The sequence below is a fragment of the Halyomorpha halys genome, unplaced genomic scaffold (genome assembly GCF_000696795.3).
Source record: "Halyomorpha halys isolate HHAL.00 unplaced genomic scaffold, Hhal_1.1 Scaffold127.1, whole genome shotgun sequence".
In the NCBI taxonomy this organism is placed as follows: Eukaryota; Metazoa; Arthropoda; class Insecta; order Hemiptera; family Pentatomidae; genus Halyomorpha; species Halyomorpha halys.
In genome coordinates, this window is record NW_027107825.1 from 1,077,749 (window position 1) to 1,087,157 (window position 9,409).

Genomic DNA, 9,409 nt, shown 5'->3' on the forward strand with positions numbered 1-9,409 from the left:
TATTCATATGGTCTTCATTCATAACAATATTATTATATGTGGGGGTTATACGAAATACATTATTACAATCAAACAAGGAAGATTTGTGTCATTCACCAAATTCAATTTAATTCCAGAAACTCTTCCAGTATATGATCATTAATTTTATAATATAATAATATGGTTATGAATGAAGACCATATGAATACTATTAATATAAAATTCTTGCAAAATCTTCTATAAGTTTTGTTGAATTTAGTTTTATAGCAATCTGAAGATGGGGGATAATCCCGAAACGTTGTTGTTGATTATATGAAATAAATTATTACAATTAAACCAGGAGGATTTGTGTCATTCACCAAATTCAATTTAATTTTTTTTAATTTGATTTCTTAGTAATTAACCTTTAGTTTAATATTTGTCAAGATGTTTCAATTTACTTTTAATAGAAATTTCCAGTTGTTTACAAAAGACTTTAATTATTTATTTTTCTTTTTGTTTTAACTTATTTCCTATGTTTCTTAATTTCTACTTAAAGAATTTTTAGTTATCTATATTTTAAAAATTAAAAATTTATTTATTGTTTATATATTAGTTAGTATTTTTTTTCTTTGATATACTAAGATTTTTTTTTTGATTTTTTTTCTTTTGTTACTTAATTTTTTTTATTATTTTACTTATCTATAATACTAACTAGGCTATATTAGAGGTACATAAATACATTTAAAAAATGAAAATACAATTTAAACATATTTAAGACTATAATGTTCAAGTTATAGACAATGAGATTTAGAGTGAATTTAAACATTTTCAATAGAACCCGGGTTTTATTTTTTGGTCGAGGATCCCGGACATCGAAGGGCAAGCAGGAGGGACAGTTAGACCAGACTACATTAAAAAAAAAAAATTGCATCCAATAATAATTCAACTCATATTTAAAATAAAAATTAAAATGCAATAAAAACTCAATATGAACACGATATTTATATTAATATATGATGAAGTTATATTTATTAGACCAAAGAAGACATGTATGAAATTTTGTCTTTTTAATTTTTTCAATAATTAATTTAGCTAATAAATATAGGAGGCGTGGCTAATCAACTTGTAGCACTTTTATTATATGTTAAGTATGTAATTTTATGAATACACAACACATAATATTTTTTTCAATAACTGGAATTTGGTCCGGATGCGATCAAATTAAACTCAAATTGTATGAAGCATACCCTCATCCAAATTGCCGGACACACTTCATTTTTGGTATGAATAAAAACTCAATATGAACACGATATTTATATTAATATATGATGAAGTTATATTTATTAGACCAAAGAAGACATGTATCTACAAGTTTTTAATTGTCATGTAGATATTTTATTTTATTTTACCGATTCTGTTGTTTGGTCTGCACTTGTCTTGTAATCGCCGGTTGAGGATTTAAGGGAGGTTCTGCTTTATTATTATTTTATTTTATTATTATCTTCTGTAAATAATATAAGGAAAACAAATAAGTGATATTGTAGTTATTTTTTATTTAATAATTAAAAAAATATTTCTGTGATTAAGGAATAACATTTTTTATGAATAAAGTTTTCAATTGTCGAGTTTTCAAAATATTTTCCTGTAAAATATCTTTAATTTTATTTATTTCAATTAATTAACCATATTTCGTTGGTAGTAGTAATAAAAAAGTAAATAAATAAGGTGTATAAATAATTAATTAAAGGTATATATTTGAGATAAGATTAATATTATAATTTATAATATTTATTGTATTATAATTTATAATTTAATATTTAACTATTTGGTGCACCACTTAACCATCGAATTCCTCTCGTATTCAATCCTAACAATCCAAAATCCTTACTTGTTACTTCGTCACAAGTTAGTACCTCAATGTTCCATATGTTGCCGATTTGGTCAGAACCAGATACCAATCCTTCCATGATAAGCCCATTTGTTTCTAACCTGACTTCACCTTCATTACCTGATAATCCTCCTCGTCTGAAAAGAAGATGTTCTCGAGTTCACTTTTAAAAATGTTATGAGAGTGATAATGGGTAGATTCTTCACACGCCTGTGTTATCTTATTGAAAATCAAATCTATTTGTTTATACAGTTTTTTTTCCTTGCCTCCTGGAGCAAAGAAAAAAGCAGTTAATTCAGTTTGAAATATCGATAAATAAACAAAAAATCTAACTTTTAAAGCTGTCGAGTATGACAAAAAAAATCACTATATAAACCGAATTTATAGTTTTTCTAATATCCATGGTTTACTTTACAATAGTGTGTTTTTACTTTTATTTACTAATCTATGAAAATATAGTAATGGAAATTATTTCCGTGAATAATAGAAAATATTGTTTTGAAACCTTTATATTTCTATATAAAGTAAAATGCCATTTAAAAATCTTGAGATACGCACACCGTACCGGATTGATTTTTATTTTTTAATACAAATTAGTTCTCATTGCTAATTTCACTCTACATACAATTAAAATATAAATATTTTGTATCTGTAAAAGTTTATCAATTAGGTATATGTGTTATTTGTAGCTGTTTAAAATTTCCATAGCGAGTTAAAGGACCTGAAATGGTTTTGAAATTTTGAAAAATTATATACATTATAACCAATCGATTACATTTTTTTTGTAAGTTTAACGATAATATTTTTGAAATTGAAAACCTTAAATTTATTGCAAAATATATATTGTAATATTAACTTCTGACCATCTCTATGAAATTTAAATATTTTTTAAAATTTATTTATTGGTATTTACAACTGTATAAAAAATACAACAAATAAATTTGATCATAATGACATACTGCTATGATACAGGATGTAGAGAATCTACCCAGTAGTAGAACTCTAAAAACAGTTTATAATATAAGGTCACGAGGCCATCTTCTTTTCAGGCGCCTCGGAGGATTGCCAGGAATAGAAGAGGAGCAAAGTTAAAAACTAGTGGGTTTGGTTGGTTAGGGAGTTTATTATGGAATGAATAATATCGGGTTCGGGCTAGATCGGTTACATAAGGAACATTTAGGTCTTTATGGATGGTTTTATTAGTAACAAAGTAAAGAGCATTGAGGATTTTACAAAGGATTTTGGATTGTAAAGATTGGAGACGAGAGGAATTCGAAGGTTTGGTAAATTTAAATATAAATATATATTTAATTCATTATATTAATAATGTATAATTATAATAAAATTATTTGATAGTTTAATAAATAATAAATGATAAACAATGATAATAATAATAAAATATATTTGGAATGTTTTTAGAAATGTGGAAACATTCATACTTTATTATAAACCCTACTAATAATGAATTCATGAAGCTAATTTATAATTTACTTTTTTATTAGGTGGAAACATGTGCGTTTTAATAATTTATTCTCTTTGAAAATTCAGTATATATTTATATCAGTTTAGGAGAGATTCTGAGCGACTATTTTAAATTTTAAGAAACGGTGGAATCAAGCATTGAGATCCCTAAAATTTCGCACTACTCAAAAAAAAACTTAATTATATTTAAATTTAATTATACATATGGTAAAAATCTTATATTTCCACCTATGTAAAAAATAAAAATATTTTTTTAAATTTCTCGTTCATAATTTTTTATAGAGAAATTTCATTTAAACTTTGCCTCATTTTACCTTTTATGTGATTTTCATTTAAGGGGTTCTCTGTAATTTAAGTTTTGAAATCAGCCACTGAACGTGACAGTATTATATTTGTTTCTGTCAATGAACAATTTAAAACAAGTCTGTCTGTGGCAATGACTGGTTTGAACAGTTCATTAGTTAAATATATAATGTGTATTACTTAAATTTTAAATTGCTTGACGCTTAGATAAAAATATTTTGCTGTGCATCACCTAACTTTCCCTTAAGTCCCTAAGTTTTAAGTAGATAGATGGACTCGTATTCAAGTTATCACCATCTAAAAAAAGAATCTAAAACCCGTTGTGTAGGAAACTTTTGAACAAAATATTTTTATTTTTCTGTTGCAATAAAAATACACATTTAGGGTTATTTAGGCACAAAAAACAAATATTTACTTTTAAAGCTGCCAAATAACCTTGCTATGAGTGTAGAAAGTTAACAAAAGATGAAATCGTAAGAGATCGGGTCATCTCGTTTTTCTCCGTTTCGAACCTGTCTCTATTTTTCCTTTTTACTCATTTAGTACCCATCTATTTTTTTAATAATTAGTATTTGCCCACTATTTAGTATTGCCAAAAATGAGAACAGGTTATTTATTTAAAATTATAAAAAATAAATTAAAGGGACATAGTCCAGGTGGTGGTGAATAATGATATCAAAATAGTAAAAGAAAACTATTTATTGTTAAACAACGTTTCGACCCACTTTGCACGGCTTCGTCAGAGCTAAATGAAAAACAAAATACGAACATTTCAGAATTAACAAAAAATTAAAATAAAAACATTTCAAAACGGTTATGATTAGGATGTATATAAAAAATAATTAGTAATAGTATAAGGAAATATACATGTAGGTTGACTGGAAACAATTTACTAATAAATATAAACAGGTGTGGTTTATTTATTTATGATATTTATTAGTGACTTGTTTCTAGTCCACCTACATGTATACAGCCACAGGGAGGAAGTTGCTCTAACCCGCTTGAGAATAGGTCATACTCTTCTCACGCACTCTCACCTGATAAGAAAACTGCCACCTATATTGTCAGTTCTTACGATTAGACATATTTTTGAAGAATTTACTCACTATTTGCCAATAATAAACAGGATAGGACTGACCCCAAATTTATCAGAAGCTCTCACAGATGAGGAAGCTAAAATTACATTAGTGTTTGAATTTTTAAAAGCACATAATTCTTTATAAATTATAACTCCTCTTCGATTTTTATTTTTTTATTTATTTTTATTTTTTTATTTTATCATTTTTTATTTACTTTTATCATGTTGTAGGCGTTGATGACCAGAGGGTTTTACGCCTTTAAACAACAATCAACAACAACTACCTACATATATACTTCCTTAATATTATTTTATTTACTTTATGAACATAAAGTTCATAATAATTGTTTTCTTAATTCTAAAATGTTTGTATCTTGTTATTTCAGTTAGCCCTGACGAAGGGACTTCAAAGTGGGTCGAAACGTTGTTTTGCAATAAATAGTTTTCTTTTACTATTTTGATACATTCATTGACCGCCACCCGGACTATATTCTAACAATCTATTTCATATGATCAACTATCTTTTTCCATAATAATATTAAGTACTTTTGAGGGAAATATTTAATTAGCATTCGTCATGTTGGACAGTTTCAATGAAGAAAAAACATAACTCATTAAAGAACATTAAAGTGTACATTGATATACATATAGTACAAGAGCCGGAAAGAAACAAAGGCAGTTATCTCACCCCAATTTTTGATTACTTCTATAAAACCTATGCATAATTAATAGTCAAAATTGATGAGTCTGCCAAGTATAGGTAGGGGGATTAAAAAATGGCGGCTGTTTCAAAACCATTGATTTTTCATTCGGGGCTCTATATCTTAAAAACTACCAACAACACTAGAAAATCTAAGAGAACATTATTTAAAGCGAGTAAAGAGCGCTATGTACGTCCAATAGTTCTCGAGATATAGCTTTTTAAATAGCAAAATTTCTTAAAAATTTACTGAAAGATTAGTAGTTAGTTAATTTATTTTGAGAAATCTATATCTCAGGAACTATGTGAAGTACAGATGTCTATTAGCACTCAAATTAAAGCTAGTTTAATGAACTATAAAGACCTTCGTAGGAATACTAGTTTTAATGATATTTACTAAAATAAATTGATTTATATTTGTGCTAATAAATTTAATTTATGAAAAACTTTATATCAGAAACCATTGGACGTACAGATGTCTGCCAGCACTCAAATTAAAGCTAGTTAAATTTACTATATAATAGGTTATTGTGTTTATCTTTGTAGGAGTAGTAGTTTTTATGATATTTGACAAAATAAACTCACAAAATGTTAATTTTTAGTTGTTCGTATAAAATGTTCGATTTTTGAAAAAATATATCTCTAGATCCATAAGACGCACATATTTCTGCCAACACTCAAAATAAAGGAAATTTAACTTACTATAAAGTAGTTTATGACACTTATCTTCGTAGGGGTGTGTTTATGATATTCACATATGAATATAAATTTGGCAAATGAACAACTATGAATTAATTTATTTTAGCAAATTTCATGTAAACTATTACTCCTACGAAGATAAACATAATAAACTACATTATAGCCCATTAAACTAGCTTTAATTTGAGTGCTAATAGACATATGTACGTCAAATGGTCTTTGAGATATGAATTTTCCAAATTAAATTTACTAACTACTGATCTTTTAGTACGTCCCATACAACATTTTTATGAAATGTTGCTTTTTAAAAAGCTGTATCTCGAAAACTATTTCACGTAAATAACTCTATTAGGGCTCATATTTTAGCAAATTTACTCTTCTTTAAATGGCGTACTCTTAGGGTTTTTGTGTTGTTCCTACTTTTCAAGATATAGAGCTCCGAATAAAATATTAGTTTTTAATCGATTTGAAACAGCCGCCATTTTGTATTCCCCCTACCTATACTTGGCAGACTCATGAATTTTGACTAGTAATTATACATAGTTTTAATTAAAGTAATCAAAAATTGGGATGAGATAACTGCCTTTTTTCTCCTCTTAAAATCGCTTGAGACGTTATTGAGAAAATAAAAAAAATATATAAAAAATCGATTCTATGGAGTTGATTTTTTCTAAAACAAAATTGCTGTCAAAGCACAGGCTCAAAGATGCAACTTCAGTTTCGTTCGACTTTTCTTTTTTTGAACTGTGCTGTTCATAAGCCATGTTGATTTTTTGGATTCAGGAGACCTCCAAACATGTATTGGTTATCCTTACTATATATTCCATATGAATAAGGAAATTGATCTGGCTTTTCAGCACATTAATAATGCCTTGAGGTTTAGTTCACGAATGGCCCGTTTCTGGGAAAGGCATATAGGTCCTATTCGGTCCGCTACTTCAGATCAGCTTTAATCCGCGGTTCTAGGCCGATTTGTCACTTTACTTGAAGCAGGTATTCACTTAATGCCACGTTATTGGGAAGGGCATAACATAATTCGCTTCAAAGGGTAGCAGTTATATTGAACCACTATCCTAAATTTATTATAAATGTTATATATTTTTATCCAAAAATTAATAAAATTTGGGTTAGTTCTGGGTTCTATCCTGCATTGTACGATTTTTATGTTTATAAATTCATGTATAGGTGTATATTATATAAGTATCTTACATATTCATCTATTCAATTTATTCATTTTTTCTCTCTGAATAATTCATAAAACATCAGGGTGGAAATTAATTATTAAAGTTTAATCAGAATGCTCGTTGAAATATTTGATTAAAATAATTTGTATTTAGCAAACGTTTTAGTCATTAATTTTCTATATTATTTATGATTTATTCATTTTTTTACTTCATTTAAAATATTTATAACTGATTAAAAATGTTAAATTAACAGGCCTTAACTAAATTATCGAGAGAGCTAAAAAAAAAAAAGTAATATGTTTTTGCATTTTCTCTTCTCTGAATATTGGGCGCCAAAATCCTACGTGTTGTGACATGATTCTATTTTATGATGCTGTTTACTTAAGCGTGTTTGTCACCTCATCAGTGGAACCCCGGTCACTTTAACTTAAGGTAGAAATATTAGGTTTGTGGTTTATGGGCATGTTATTTTTTTTTTAATCACATTTAATTTTCACGTTAAATGTATTACTAAGCCTAAAGGTAATGAAGATTATCATTTTGTTATGTTCTGGTTTGAAGCACTGTTATAATTTTTTTTTTCATAACAGAAATAAATTGTAAAAATAACTATAACATAATTTCTGATTATAACCAATTGCCAAAATCATATTAATAATAAAAAGGAGGCACATATTAAAATTAGGTCGATCATTAACAGAAAGATTTTCTTTTTTACTTTTTTTTTTTTTAACAATCAAAAATTATTTCAGTATAACGTAGAAATTATGATGACGAATAAAACTGTTAGCAAAACAAGATATTTCTAAATAAAATAATAGCAAAAATAAACCTGATGCTTTTCGATCTATATCTAAATATTCAATTAGCTAAGAGCAAGTTGTGAAAATGTTTAAGTAGTAAGTAGTTAGTACTTAACTGTTACTAAAATAACAAAACCCATGAGTTGTGCTTAACACCAGAAGCAAGGAAATAGGGAAGAGTTAGAGAGAAATTCAGATAAAATAAATCAAAAGACCAAATTGGTTGGGAAGATGAAAGGAACACCTACAATTTATTTCGAAGCACGTGAAGTACTTTAAAGAAATATATATCGTCTGTGTATTTTTTAAATCATCTTTTATATATTTATATTTTCAGAATCATAAGGAATGGTAATTACACTACCTTACACTTTTGATATGTAGATAGAGACGAGGAAATGTATCTATAACTAATATCCGAAGATCAAAGTTGAATAAATATATCTTGTTTATTACTACTTTATGAATAAATATAGTCATGACATGTAATATAAACATAGTTTATAATGATTATAATATATCATATATATAATATGTGATTTATTTTTCTTTAACAATTAATTATGGGGAGGGGGGTTAGTCTCATACAAACGAAACCCCTAACTATGTAGATTGTTATAAATATAACAAAAATTTAGATAAAATAAATAGATTAAAATAATAATTCTTAATAAAAGATAAAAGCAAATAACAAAAACAATGAAATATAGTGATTTAACAAAATAAATAATTGACTTCTTATGGAAAAACAAAGAAAGTGAATTTAAAAAAAAAGATAAAGAGAGAAAAAAAATAGAAATTAAGTTTTGTTTATTTAAATTAAACAAATTAACAAAATTTGATATAAATATAATGAATATAACATAGATATTAAATATAAAAAAATAAAATGGCTGACTAAACGACATTTAAAAGGTTTTCGTTTTAAAGAGTTTCTTGTATTTCAGGGAATAAATAATCTTTATAACAAATTATTAGTACCTGTATTATCTTTTGTATTTAATTACATTTAACTGGAATTAGTAAACACATATTAGGTTATAATTTCCAAAAATGTTAAATTCCTAAATTCCGTCAAAATGTTTTAGAAACCTGTTATTTTTTATGTCCAAATTAATTATTAATTTATTATGAATATGCTATTCATCTTTAATTATCTGTTTTTTAATAGTTGAATTTAATTCCTAACTAATATTTATTCAATTTATAATTTTATTTTTATTGTTATTTTATTTAAATTAACTTTAATCAAATAGTGATTTTTTTATTCTGGATTTCCTTTCCTAGGAAGTTGTTTATTCTTATTAATTA